Source organism: Uloborus diversus, chromosome 9 (genome assembly GCF_026930045.1).
Source record: "Uloborus diversus isolate 005 chromosome 9, Udiv.v.3.1, whole genome shotgun sequence".
NCBI classification, from domain to species: Eukaryota; Metazoa; Arthropoda; class Arachnida; order Araneae; family Uloboridae; genus Uloborus; species Uloborus diversus.
In genome coordinates, this window is record NC_072739.1 from 93,260,076 (window position 1) to 93,275,820 (window position 15,745).

At 35.0% G+C, this 15,745-nt stretch overlaps 1 pseudogene; it reads right to left on the reverse strand.

The window, feature by feature from the left end:
- Positions 1-1,131: 1,131 nt before the first annotated feature.
- Positions 1,132-3,099, reverse strand: LOC129229820 (dual specificity tyrosine-phosphorylation-regulated kinase 2-like; annotated as a pseudogene).
- Between the last annotated feature and the right edge of the window lie 12,646 nt (positions 3,100-15,745).

A 15,745-nucleotide genomic window follows, 5' to 3' on the forward strand; every position in this document is an offset into this window, starting at 1 on the left:
TGTATGCTTGTTAATGCATTAAAAATCCGGAATAATCTTTGAATTAGTCCTCAAAAATCAGACTAATATTTAACAACAAGTTAGTGAAAGAGGAAAATCAGGTTAATTAAGCAGCAAATAAATAACCATCTGTTCATTTAATAAATTCTTGGCACGGAAAATAACATAACTCGAAACATTAACATCATAAAAAGTATAAAAGCATTACTAAGGCCATGTCCTTGAAAAGTATGAATTTTAGAACAAAATAGAAACAAAAGATTTTCAACCAAACAATCAAAATGAAAACATAATATTGAATTAAATTCTGAAAACAAGAATGAAATTTAATGTATTTTGTTATCTTAAGCACAAAAACTAATTGATAAATATAATTTTTATTCATTTTTAATAAAGCACATTTCAAAATAATATAAAGTGAGCTAAATTAAAATACATTAGATTACAAATAGAATTTAAATTTTAGAGGAATAAATTCAAATCTCCTTTTGTCTGATTATTGACATTCACATTTTATCACAATTTAAAATCAGAATCTAAAAACATGAACAATTGTGTTAAAATTATGAAGATTGTTCTTAAAAATATTAAAATAACCTATGAAACTTTACAATCAGTACATTCTGCTAAAAAACAATAAAATTTATCAACTGTAATCAGGTTAATGTTCAATATAATTGATTAAATTAATAAGCTTAATTTAAAGTCAAACACAATAAATTTAAAATGTTAGATAAAAATCTATAGATTCAGCAAGAAGAATTTTATACATTTGTCTTTTAAATAAAATTGAATATCCCCAAATAAAGATTTTAATTTTAAAAAAGAAGCTCATTTTGTAAGTAAAATACTAACAATATTATAAAATTTATACTTAAAAAAAATCTCTGGAAAAGACTGATGGGAGCAATTTGGCGATAAGTGCAAGAAAATCATCCATTTGTAGAAAAAACTAGTAAATGTGAATCAAGAATTACGATTAAAACAAAATAAATTTAAGAATATTTCATTTGAACAAAACATGTAAAAAGCATAAATGCATTAAAGATTTAAAAGATCTAGTGGCAGTGTTAAATAGCTCACACGCCGAATAATGACCACAAAACAAACAAATTAAAGTATGTTAAAGTTAATAGCATTTTACCTGCAATTGAGTCGACACAGGCAGGATGCTACCACAGATAACAAACTCTCATGTTAATTTAAAAGCCTTTTTTTTATCCAATGATCACATAATTAAAGTTTCATTCCTAAGGAGAAATAAGATCAAGTAACAGAATTTCCAATTTGTGGTAATTTGCTATGAGAATTTAGGGTAGCACTCATATCATCCCCTATGGTAGTCACTACTGTCCGAGCTTTGGTACCGCCGATTGTGTTCATTTTTGCTATGATGCTAGTACGAGCGGACCCCACCGTTTGAAGCATGAGAGTTTTAGAACCAGTTTCACACACAGAATTTTCAGGAGCTTTGGGCAGCCTCCTGCGAAGCCACCCATGTCTCAACGCTGCCGGGGGTGTGATTCGTACACTAGGATCCCATTCTAAACACTGCTTTAGGAAGTCAATAAATAATATATCATCACAGCCTTTTAGAGCAGTTGACCATTCACGACTGCCTGGAGGTCCACGTAACTTTCCACGGCGAGATCGGCCACCATTCAGTACGATGGTTCCATCGGGCAGTGTACTTGAGGTGCAGTAGCGAGGATGACCTTTTGAGCTTATGAAAGTTTTGGCCCGCTTGGATTGCTCTAATAGTTTGGGAGGAGGCATGCCGATCAGCTCAACTATGCACGCCAACTGATCGGCTTCATCTTCGCCAGGGAGCAACGGATAACCCGTAAGAAGCTCGGCAAGTATGCACCCCAAACTCCACATATCGATGGCCATTCCATATTTACCACCAAGAATTACCTCGGGTGCACGGTAAAATCTTGACTGAATGTAAGAATACACCCTCTGATTTTTCGTAACAACTAGATCCGAAATCTATCACTTTAATCCCGCTGCGACCGGGCTGCTTCAACAGCACGTTCTCGGGTTTAAGATCACAGTGGATGACTTTGTTTCGATACAGAACATCTAAGCACTGAAGCAGAGAATGAGCAAATTTCCGCACCAGTTGTATATTAAAACCTTGAAATTTGTTTTTCTTAATCAATTCATACAAATTAATACTGAGAAGTTCAAACGTTATGCACATGTGGTTACGGAATGTAAAATGTTCCAGCATGGTGAACTATATTCATCGTGTTATCTTTATCTTGCTTTCTTAAATGATCTAATATTCTTATTTCTTCTTGGGCTTGCCTGTGAAATCTTTTCTCGTTACGCACTATTTTGAGAGCAACATTTTGATGATTTTTGTGGTCATAAGCTTTGATTACTTGGCCAAAGCTGCCTTTGCCAATGATTTTAATCATTTCATATCTGTATGCTATGTGGTCATGAGGTGTATGCATATAGGAACCTTGTTCATCATCATACCCGCTATTGTTGGGAGCTCCGATGACGCCCAATCGCTTTTTTGGCGTTGGCCCCTAGGAAATACACTTGCTGATATGAAAATATTTCGTGGTGCTCGTAAGGAGTAAGCTTGTGCATATACAACTTCATTACCTGCTGCGGCGAGGCACCCAGACTCTTCGTAGGCTTTGAGTTTTTGTTGCTCAATTGATCGTTGCTGCCGTTTGAGTTAGGACAAACGTCTGGAAGTTGCGCCGAGTTATCCGTGACGCCATTTTGAAACACCCGACTAGCTTGTTTATATCGCGAAATCGAATCGTTTTTCTCCGAGCACAGGCTGGGGCCATTTTTACCGTTGATCTGTGGCAGAAAAGAATCGTTGCAGGGAGATATCGTAGTTCCATTGGTGATCAACGACTTTGTCCGCGACAAGGGCATGCTAGCATTCACCACTCGCATACAATAACGAGTCAAACTCCAGCGTTTTCACAATAAAAAGCGACACTTTTACATTTAAAGCGTTCTTTGGGCACACAAAACTTTTTACAGCTGACTCCGACAGCGTATAATGACATTGGTGAAACTTCTTCTCTTTCAAAACTGATAGAACACGCAAACACATACAACACAATGAGCTCACACAGCCACTTCTCTTCAATGCGATCACTCGGGTCGCTGCTCTCAGAGGCAACTGACTGTTGCTACGCTCCGTTGTTACCCAGGCCTACGTCACTGCACGTCATGCGTCAACGACCAATAAGGGAAGAGTTTATTTCAATCGTCTACCAGAAAAGTGGCTTAATCAGCTGATCATAGAGTTGAAATTCTTTAAAGGAGAGCGTGAAGAAATTTAATTGGCAGGCACTGCTCAAGCGAAGACATGCAAATATCTCGTGAAATGTTTTTGTGGAAAATGCTAAGGAGCCACATTTTTTTTAGTCATGTTTATGTCATTACCCTCTCTCAGACAGACAACCAAAAACTGTTTCAAGAAAATTACGATGTCTTTTAGTTTTATTTTTTTATTTGTGGTATTTAAAGCATATGGTTAAATATAATTACAAAAACTTGCAAACAAATTTAAAAATAAAAATAGATAAAAATGGATTTGTTCAAACTAAGAGAAAGCTTTGGATTACAAACATAAGTGCCCAGACGTGTAATTTCAGAGGAGGTGCTGAACTATTTTTTAAAGTTTAAAACTTTCATTTTTTGAATTTTTTTTCTCACTGTGTACCAAAATTTTTCCTTGTTACCTTATTCCGATGAGGGTTTTTCGGATCTGTCGTCCTCATCATAATGGGTATTTTTAGGTGTTGTCCTTATTATACTGTTGGACATTTTTTTAAAATAATTAGTGGCACTTAAGAGCATTATGCTTCCAACTAAAATGATCTGCTACCTAAAATATATTGTTACAATTCTGAAAGTAATTTCATTGCAGGATAAAATTATGGTTAAATTTTCAAGTAAAGGTATTTTAAAAAACTGTTTTCATTAAATATGGCTTTCGTTGAAATGTTTTGATATTTATGTGCAAAATTTGCTTTAAAAATTAGAAATGCTAATATTTAGAGGGGGAGCTCGAGCCAACTCATAACGTGAAAAAAAAAATTGTACGCGGACGTTGTGTTCATACATTATCGATTTCCCTTCACTGGCGTTTAAAAGGACAAAATCCAAAAAAAAAATATATATATATATATATATATATATATATATATATATATATATATATATATATATATATATATATATATATATATATATATATATATATATATATATATATATATATATATATATATATATATATATATATATATATATATATAAAATTTGGAATTTATTTTAAAAGCTTCATTTCATAAAAAAAAAAAAAAAAAAAACATATAAAACACACAAAGGAAACATTTTCCAGAGCACACATGGATTTTTCACAGACAGGGGACGTTAGGCCCCCTGCGCACTGCCGCTCACCAAAACCCCGAAGATTGCTTCGTAATTTTATTTGGTACGAGAAGTTTTAGCTTCTGTTAATAAGAATCAGATTGAAACAATAAAAATCCCACGTAAAAAAATATTTTTAGTAAAGAGCTCATTAAATTTAGAAAAATATTAAAATCCCATCCCAACCTTCAGACTAGGCACGGATCTATAAATTTTGCCCCCCCCCCCAACAAAGTATGTAGAACCCCTTCCCAGAGGCCAGCAGTGCATATTTGCAATGTTAAAGTCTTAGTGCTACTCAAAAAAAAAAAATGTTTTCAACTTCTTGGGCCGTTGGGCCCCCTTTAAGGAGTCCCCCCCCCCCAGCACGACGGAGTCTGCGGATACGCAGATCCGGGCCTGGGTAGGTATGTGTGCATGCTCGTACTTTACCGTTCGGTAAAATTCGGTGTCATCAGTAAACTGAAAATTTTCCTCCTCCCAAAAATATAAGTTCGGGCTCACCTGCTGACGAAGACACATTGAAAAATATTTATTTTTAATTTTTTTGAGCAATCACAATTGCTTATTGCTTTCATTTGACTGTTTTGATGTACTATCATTTTATTTTCCCGCCAGCACCCTCTGCTGCATCACCGTCGACCGGCTCCTCACGATGCTGCTCGTATAGCGAAAACCGCCTCCAGGTTGCATCCATATCCTACACACATGCGCATACATACACAACTACACGCACACACACATACACACACATACACCTACACACACATACACAAACACATACACACACGCATACATACAGACACCTACACATACACACACACATATACACAACTACCCACACAGACACAAACACATATGCCTACACACACAAATAGATATACCCCGTCCCCACGCACACAAACACTCACTCATACACACTACTACCAACACTCATGCCTGCACACAGACACAAACACACATGCCTACACACACCTACGCCCTACACACAAACACACATACCCCCCCCCCCCCACACACACAAACACACACGCCTACATACACACACACACTCGTGATTGCGAAAAACATAATTTGAATTCAAGATGACATAATTCGAATTAATTTTATTTTTTAGAATTACGTTCAAGCCCGGATTACCCAATAGGCCAACCTAGGCCCTGGCCTAGGGGCGCAAGCTAAAAAGGGCGCATATCCAGGAGGAGAAAAAATGAACAGCTCATTAGAAAAATAAAAGGAAAGTGGCATGCTAGTATTTGGACAGTAAAAATACAGCTAGAACTGATTGGGACCTTACCACTGAGCAGAAAAAAGCAATTAGAGGAGAGGGGGCGTAATGCTTGAGTCTAGGTACTGTTTCTGGTCAAAACAGATAATTTTCTAGCGGCGTCGACTCCGAGGGCGCTGCGATGCTCCAGCAACCCCCGCCCCCCCCCAATATTTGCGGGGGTGCCGGGCACCCCCACTATCAGCAGAAAACTGATGAAAACCTTTTTGTATGGCCTCTTTTTCTACAAGCAGAAAAAAGAGGCCATACAAAAAGGAACGAATTTTTAAATATTTAGCTAAGCTTAACAAAAAGAACAAATTATACTGTTGTGTTTTCGTTTCTAAACTATTTGTGTTTTGATTCTCACTAAAATTTTTTCTGCTTTAATTTAATTCATTCTATTTTACTTTATTTTATTTTAATTTATTTATTTTTTCTCGTAAAATTTTTTTGTGGTAAAAACCCGAAGTAAAATAAGATATTTTCCGCCTAGTGTTTCTGTTTATAAAACTGAAGCACATTTTCTTGAGAGTTATACGCTCTGAAAAATTGCCCTTGTTTGGTCCATTGTGCTCGGTGTTTGAGCACCCCCACTGGTTTTCAAAACCCGGTGACACTAAATTTTCAATATCTTTGATTTGAACAATGATTTCAAAATTCGGTAAAGCTATGATATAGAAAGTGTTCAATGTAAAAAACTTGTTTATGAAACAATTTTTCTCTTGATGTCTTTAAATCATGTCAATAAGTATATGTTTTGCAATTAATAATTTATTAGTTCATGTTTAGTTTTGACAGTCAATAATTAGCGGCGCCCGAAGCTTAAATTTTTGAAGGGATGAAATTATTAATTTACCGAATGAAGTTTCAAATTTTACGGAATGACAAAACACGAATATGCATAATTGCACGTGTAGCAAAATCTAACGAAAACAGACAATAGACATCCCTTTAAAGAATATTTTTATGTTGTCTCCAAACTGTCAGACATTGTTTGACGCATAAGGAAATTTTGGGGAGTTCACAGTGACCTCCTGCGGCCTTTGCCAATAATATCCCCTATTTTGTACACAAAATATTCACCATAGTCTGCTTTAGTTCTCCACACTAAGCATTGCATACAAGTTTCCTAATAAATAATTTCTTTTACAGAATTTTCTATCTTTTCCTTCATAATTACCTCTGTTATTGGATTTCACTTCCAACATATTATTTTTCTGAATATTTTTTTTCAAAACATCATCTACATCACAACAAAGTTGATAAAAATAAAAGAAAAATTAAATATATTTACAGAGAGAGACCAGCAGTTTTAAATATTTTCAAGGTAAAAAATGAAACTATCAAGGAATTCAAGAGTCATGATATCTAAATGTAAATAAAAAGGGGAAAAAATACTTCAGATATCACTGCTAAATATCATCTCAGCTCAAACCGGTAAAAGCTTTTTCCTTGGGCTACAGACATTTGTTCCAAACAAATAAAAATTTTGAGGCGGAAAATTTGAAAATTTCACAATAGAAAACCAAAACAGTTAAATGTTTTTGAAAAAAAATTGAGGCAAGATGTTTGATAATATATTTTAAGAAATGAATGAAAATTTCGGGACGAAGCAATGTGGGGAGGGAGGCGTTTTCTGAGCCTAATCCCATCATGTTACGTCAACAAAGGTAACCTAAAATTGCGAATTTTATAAATTTAATTTCAGAAAAAAATTACAGAAGAAATTCCCCCAACCCACTTCTACTAGCATCTTCAAAGTTTTTCTGAGTTTGCTTTTTATGAAACGTTAGTTTCAAAAAGTTTCCGAGTGTTTCTATATTTTCCGAACATTATCGAGATTTTTTTCATAGGACCTCAACTTTTGAACATCTGTGCAGGAGGGTCCCCCTCCTCTTCTTAGCATTTTGAAGATGGTCTAAAATTTCGAAAATTTTCCGGAAAAGAGTCCTCAAACCCAATCCCTTTACCCAGCACCATCAGATGCATTAGAAGTCCTACAAATGCATATTTAGAGTTTTTTTTTTTTTCAAAGGCTTCATATCATAACAGATCGTCTAAAACTTTGTTTTTAAGTCCTCAAGCCCAAAGATTTTCCAGGGAAGTGACCTTGACTTCAGTATCCCCTCCCCCCTTCTCCAACTCATTTAAAATCGCCTAAAATTAGGACCTGAATTTAGAAAAAAAAAAAAAAAAAATCCGGATAGCTGCAGAGTTCAGCCTTTCTCCAACATTATTCAAATTGTCTAAAGCTTTGTTTTTAGGACTTTAAATTCGAAAAATTTACGGAAGAGAGTTACCCAATTCCATCCCTCCTCCTTTTGTTATTAAAGATGACTCACAATAAAGTATTTAGGTTTTTAATTTCGAAAACTTTCTGGGGGAGAATGGCTTAACCCCATCCATTTCCATAACATCATAAAAGATGTCTTCGAATGTTGCAGTCTTTAATTTCAAATAAGTTCCTTGCTAAAGCAACCCGCTCATCAAAAAAAAAAAAAAAAAAAAATCCTCTAAAATTGTTTTAGGACCTAAATTTCTTCGTTGTCTCCCAGCATCATTAAAGTTTTTCAAAAACTTAGTTTTATGACTTTAATTTCGAAAAGGGAGGGGGAGAGTTCCCTAACCGATCCCTTTCTCTAACATCATCAAAGATGACCGTTACTTCGAGTTAAATGGCCTAAAATTGCATTTCTGAAGCGTCAATTTTGGCAAATTTCTGGAGTGCACCGGCAAATCCACAGCCCCCCCCCCCTTTTTTGAACATTAACCATGGGAAAATTGAAAATGAAACCCATCCCTTGATTTTCAAACTGGGGAAGGGGCGCGAAATTTTCACTTATCTCCCGGACGCTGCTACGCCTCTGAGAAAGAAGAGGGGGGAGGGGATACGATTTCGATACACTTCGAATATGTGAAGGGAGTAGGAGGGTGTAATCTCTAAGTTTGGCCTAGGGGCGTAAATAGACGTTAATCCGGCCCTGATTACGTTCACATGGCTCGAAGCGGAATAAGATTCTACATACAATGTACTAATAAACAGAAAATTACAATTTTTGTACTTAATCCGTCTGGTTCTGTGGTGCAAAATTATCGTCACGTAAACGTGAAACGCTGGGCACGTTTTCAATGAAGTTGAAAACAGAATGTTTGTTTTTTGAACAAAACAAGACATTAAACAAGAAGACTAAGTTTTCCATTAAACTGAAGGGAAAAAAAATCATCAAGTAAGTGAAAAAGCTACTTAAAAGTAAAATATTCCAGATAATAAATTAACAGTTCCTTGAAAAAAGTTCCCACAAAAACTTAAAATCAAAGAATGAGGAGCCAAAATGGCAACAGCAATTTCAACGACGGGAAAATTTCCTCCAACTTAGGCACGTCTTGCGTTATGATAACTCCTTTACTACGTCCAACACCTTTTTCTTAATGCTATAATCCAAACAAAGAATTAAGTAATAATTCTTGTCTTAAAAAAATTCTCTCATAAGGGTTGAGATAAGCCACTTTATCGGGTTATCAAACGCAGACGATAATAATTACTCTCGAGTAGAAGAAAGGAAAGAGAAAAAGGGAAAGCACATAAATAAAACGAAAAACTTGCTGAAAGAACCAGTTCATATGCTCAACCTACAGGAGTTACACCCCACGCTTTTCGGATAAAACTCGATTTTTGTGAGGTGGGTTCAGCGATTTGAACTTTTACTTTCACGAGCGGTTATTTCATCAAGATACCACGCACTTGAACCCGTAAACGTGTCAAGTTTTGCTCTGTGTGGAAAAGTTATGTGCATTAAAATTATTTATTTACTGCGGTTGCTTGCATTGATTAAGATCATTGGGATACATAGTTTGCTCTTAAGAGTTTGCATTAGTTTTTGTTTTTTTTTAGTTCAGAAGGGATACGTTGTAAACGGCAAAATTAGCGGTCACCGGACCCAAGACCAGGATTTCCAAAAGGGTTTCTAAAGAATTTTCCACCCCTGATGAAAATGTCAAAAAAAAAAAAAAAAAATGTTGTTTCACGTGCCACCTAGCTTGGGGTGCGCTGCTTCACTTTTCCAACTGAACCGTAATTTGGTGTGACGTCTGACTTCCACGGTGCACACAGCCATAAGGGGCCGTTTATAGGGTAGGCAACCATTCACAGCACAACAACGCATTTACACAAAGAAACGACAAGGACAGGACAGGACCGAGAAAGTACATCCATGCTCAAACTGGGATTCGAACCCGGGATCACCCCGTCGCAATCAGACTGCTGACCACTAGACAAGGTGGGAAGCAAATAAAATGAAACTGAAGTTTAAAAAGTGTTTGACGAAACGCATGAAAAAAATGCATTTCAGTTTAAAGACCAAATTGCTCGATTATTTTTATCTTTATACATAAATGGCTACTTCTGTATGTGTGTATGTATGTATGTCCGGGGTAATCTTCAAAACTACTGGACCGATTTCAATCATTTTTTCATCATAGATAGCTACATTATCAGGGAGCAACTTAGGCTATAATTTTTTCCTAAAGAACTTAGTTTAAAAACGTTATGATGAAAAACGGTAAATGTCATGTAATTTCTCCATTCAATGATTAAATATAAAACCCATTGTTACGAAAATCCGTTGCCTTACAACAGCAATATTAAAAGTAATCATAATGAAAATTTTGAATCAAGGCTTCACCGGAGAAAACATGAGTTTAAAGTCATTTAAGCATTTAGAAACTAATTTTTGCACACTTAGGGAAGCAGTAGAGAGCTTTTTTTTTTTTTTTTTTTTTGTGTGTGTGTGTGTGTCTGTATCTGTACTATTTAATTAAATAAAGTGCACGTTTTTTTTTTTAATGATCTTCGTTTTTGTTAGTTTATATTTTGGAAATTCTTCAAATTTTTATATGCTTCAATTCGTGCTTTCGTTTCTAAATGAATACTTATTGCTATTTTACTTTTATGGGTAAGGAAGAAGCTCGATTTTTAATCACGTCAAAGCAGTGTGTTTTGAGTTCTTTCAGTTAAAACAGAAAACGAAAGGAAGTAGCGATTGTTTCTCACAATTATTACTGACCCAGGCAACGCCGGTATATTTGCTAATATGTATATATTTTTTTAACAAAGTCCTTCATTTCTTATACATTTTAGTGTTGAAGAGCAGATAGCGTCTGCGTCTAAATTATACTAAAACTAGGTTCCGTCCCGACCTTGTTCGTGTTAATAAACTATCTATCTTAAATGAATATTATTCAGGTAGTTTTTAAATTAAAATTTAATCGCAAGCAACATTTTTCGTTTTTATGATGTTGGAAACAAATTTATTTACCTCATTTCCTGATAAAGAGAGACTAATATATATACAGTGAAATCCCGTTACAACGAACTTCAAGGGACCGCAAATTTTGTTCGATGTAACGAGAATTTCGTTGTAACGGAATTAAAAAAATGTATTGGATATTAAATCAGGACCGAAAATTTATTTCGTTGAAACAGAAATTTCGTTGTATCGGTATTCGTTGTAACGGAATTTCACTGTAATTCCCACTGAACAATACAATCTTCCCGTATGTAACGTTGTACTAAGTATCGTAAAGTTGTACGTATGAACTTCAGATTTGATGATGGTGATGGCATAAAAAATTTCATTGGAAATTGTAATCACTTATAATTGGAAAAGGAAATATGCATGGTGATACAAGCAATATGAGCCAACTGATCTGCTGGTGGTGCTTTAAGAACAATACTCTAAATCACATTATTCAGCAGTGATTTTAACTTTGGTGCAATTCTATTGCATAGATTAGGCAAATTAAAGTTGCGTAATTTAATTATTAGGATTTCGCCTTTAATTTTAAAAGCATGAAGAGAAGTCCTGAGGAGTTAAAGGGATTAAGGAAATAATGAGGATAATGCACAGCGAATGTTGGTAAAAATTATAGCCCTCTCGCTCATCCAATGTGCAATTGTTTTGACAAAGAGACTTGGTTTCAGTCTAAACATTGAGGATCAAATCATTTAGAGAAAAATTTTCCAACTCATCTATTTTGATAAGATATCCTTTTCCATGTATTTTTCCGTTTCTTACTTAAAATAGTCTATCAGCTAGCACCCATAATTTCAACAAATAGCGTCATTTTTGCGATAAAGCTGGGTGAGGTGTCACTTTCTTCAGTGTTTTGCGTAGATTACAAATATATTAAGGAGGAAATCGAAATCGGTAGCTTTTGTACAGTAATTGCCGAAAAAAAAGCATTAAAATTATCATTTTTTTAGTTTCGGCCTTTTGTCAATTGGAGTTACTTTTACCAGAAAAAAGTTCCAATGAAAGCCTTCAATTTTTTACTGGGGGCTCCACCCTCTGCTCGATTCGCTCGCTAACCTACAGCGGGTGGAAATTTCTACTGAAAGAAAATCTGACTTGTTGCATTTAATAAATGCAACAAGTTAGTCAGCAATTAATTACACACTGGCGGCTCCGCCCTCTCCTCGATTCGCTCGCTAAACCCCTTTCTCCATCTATGGTGGCTCAATGCCGCCTACAGCGGCTGGTTAATTTCTAGAGAAAAAAATTACTTCTTGCGTTTAATAAATAAAAAAAAATATTTAAAAAAGTTATTCAAAAAAGTATACAATGTGAGTTTTTAACTATACTTGGGGCAAACCAAACCTGGTAGCATTGTAAAGGACACGCTGATCCTCAACATTACGACATTGCCAGGTTAAGTTTGCCTCAACTATAATTATGTTGAGTTTTAAAAAGATACAATATTAAAGGAAGGTTTTTTTAGATTCTCTTACTTTAATTGCTTGAAAATCGTTGCTGTCTTCATCCCCAATCTCTTCATACTATCCAGCATTTATAAAGTCGTGATTATCTGCATCAAGTTCTTGTCTGTCACATAAGCAGTTGCAGATGTCAGTGCATGGCAGGTTGACATCGGAGCATAGACATACTCCTTCTTTCCAAGGAAGGCGGTTAAGAGTCAATTGTGGCACGTTGTATAAAAGAATGTATCCGTTGAACTCGAGTATCCACAAAAAACAGCGTGTATTTTTGATTGAAAAGTTTTCTTGCTTGGAAAAGTTAACATCCCTAACGGTCTGATATTTAACGAAATTGGCGAAATTATCTTCCAAAAGATAATTTATGAACCTGGAAATAGAGTAGATATAGTTTTTGATAAGTAGAAAACTAATTTTATGAAAGATTTTGAGCGAGCACATCATTAAGATGATACGATCCCAGCATTGTATGTAATCAAAGGAGGCCTCAAAGTAGGTCTTGACTACAGTTTCTTACAGTGAGCTCCAATAAAACTAACTTTATTCAGTTCCTGTTGGATTTGTGGAAAACAAATGTGTCAATTACAGTAACAGTGTCAATTACAGGGAAGACAATTATTCTTCGCTAATGGTAAGAAATTCTGGAAAATAACATCAAATGCAACTGCTGAATGCATGGAACTTGCGACGTCGAAGAGGCTGACACAAGAATAGCAATACATGCCTCACATGTTGGTTAGAGCAACATCCTTGTAGTAGTTGTTCATTCGGATGACACTGATGTCCTTATCCTTCTGATGGCGTTCATTCATAAACTGAACTGCAAAGTTTATGTTCGAATGGGAAAGCAAGCTAACTACCGGATGATCTTCCTTCAGAATGTTGTTTCTAAGCAAATAGTTAAGCTTCAAGATGGATGCACCAGTGTTGATCTGATGGAAGCTATACTTAGATTTCACAGGTTGTGACCGCATTTCTGGGTTTTATGGAAAAGGTAAAAAGGGACCATTCAAAATAATGGTCACCGTATCCTTTTATATTGAAACCTTTAAAAACCTTGGTGAAGAATGGACCGTATAGGCCAGTGCCAATAGCTTTGAAAATGGTAAAAAGTCGAAAAAATTTAGAACAGGATAAAGCCAGTTAGAAAGGTAAGAAAATCTAATAACATTAATAGGAAAAATAAATTACGTCCGAGCTGAGTTCGGGAAGGGGGGTGTAGGGGGTTTAAGGGGGGGGGGAACGGTTTATCACGATTTCCGGAAAAACTAAGAGTCCTATCGAAAAAAACTAAATAACAAAATGGGATGAAGAACTAATGCAGACTGGAAAAAATATTGGAGACGAAGATGATGATGGTCTAGAAAATTTCGAAGATTTACTGGAATCAAGAACAATAGTTGAGCATAACGATAAAGAAAAGTCATCAAAGAAGCGAAAACTAATGGCTAAGTAAAGGATGTGATTATAGTTAACGATTAAATATTGATAAATAATAAGATAATAAAGCGTTTTGTTAAAATGAATGAAGTATTTTTTTAACGAAATAAATGTTCTATACTTTTTTTGTGTAATTAAAGTGCAAATTTTAATAAATAGCTTAAAATTTTACATAGTGATGATTTTTTTTTAAATTCGAGTTTTTTTTTTCTTCATTTTTTGCGAAAAGTTTCCATAGTATTGTGTATTGTTTTTTTTACCATTAAAAAGTAGAGATTCCAACGAAAAAAACTTGCTCCGATTTTTAAAAAAAAATCAGATATTTTGACGTGAGATTTTTTGATTGAAAATTCTGATGCTTTTTTACCACTGAATCAAAATAAGAAGAAAAAATGAATATTTTAAATCCAAAAAATTCTAGCGTATTTGAGACATAATAAGGTAACTTTTCATTAAATTTAGTGAAAAAAAATTTTTTTTTGTGGGAGATAAAAATAAAAAACCAAAAAGTCGGGTTTTTTTGAATTTTTCGCATAAATTTTGAGGTTATAGAAAAAAAGTGCAAACACAAAAGTTGTAGATCTTTTTATTACCAACAACTTTGTAATTTAGTTTTTTTCGATAGGATTCTTAGTTTTTCCTGAAATCGTGATAAACCGTATTCCCCCCCCCCCCTTAAACCCCTACACCCCCTTTCCCGAACTCAGCTCGCCCGTAATTTATTTTTCCTATTAATGTTATTAGATTTTCTTACCTTTCGAACAGGTTTTATCCTGGTCTAAATTTTTTTGGTCTCAAACATTATTGGCACTGGCCTAGTATAAGTAAGTGAACGTTTGAATGTAAGCCTTGACAGCTTTGTGTGTGAAATATCCTGTGATTCAAAAACTGAAGACGTGAACAAGCTGAGGAATATGATTGGTACTGCTCTAAAGGAGGCCATGTTCTGCCTGAGTCTTGCCTCCTAGCAAATCTACATTGAGCCTACATGTCAAGAGACTACCAGGCTGCAATATGGATTAAATTTCTTGTTCAATATCAATTTGCTCCAACGCCATATGAATAGGGCCCGATTAGCCTTTGAAATTAGGGAGAGCTTGGTCTCATTTCGCCCCCCCCCCTCCCACTTTTTGTTCACAGAAATTTTTCTAAAATTCCATGCACATTGATATAAAACTCATTACTACTACAAGTAATATTTACAAAAGTGACCCAGTAGAATTTAGACGAGTTTATTCCACCTTCTTGACAGATTAAAATTTCGTATCTCACACATGTTGTACTGCAATGTTCGACGAATACGAGTAGTAAGATGTTCAATCAGATTTAACACTTCACAAAAGAAATTAAATGACATAAATGTGCATTATAAGAGTTGAACCAAATCCCATACTTCAAAATATTACTTGTGACCAGATTTTATTAAATATGTCCTCACCTTTTATTATTCAATTCTTCCAGACATTTTTAGTTAGCAATCTTTTCAAAAAACGCAGTTAAAAGCAGAAACGGAAATTGTTAAGCACAATTTTTCTGTCATATTTAAGCCCCCTAAAAATTTTGAGGGGAAGCTTAAGCTTCCTGAGCCTTTTGAGTAATCAGACCCTGCATACGCACATGGTTGGAATGCTGAAAACGATAAAATTGTTATAACTTGGCTTGGGAGTCGACCCTCACCTAAGGAAATGCTATCGTGCAACAAATGTAAATTTTTCCAACAAGGAGTATATCCATGCTCGGATGTCAACCTGCCACGTACTGACATCTGCAACTGTTTATGTGACAAACAAGAATTTGATGCAGATAGTCACGACTTTATAAATACTGGATATTGTGAGGAAATT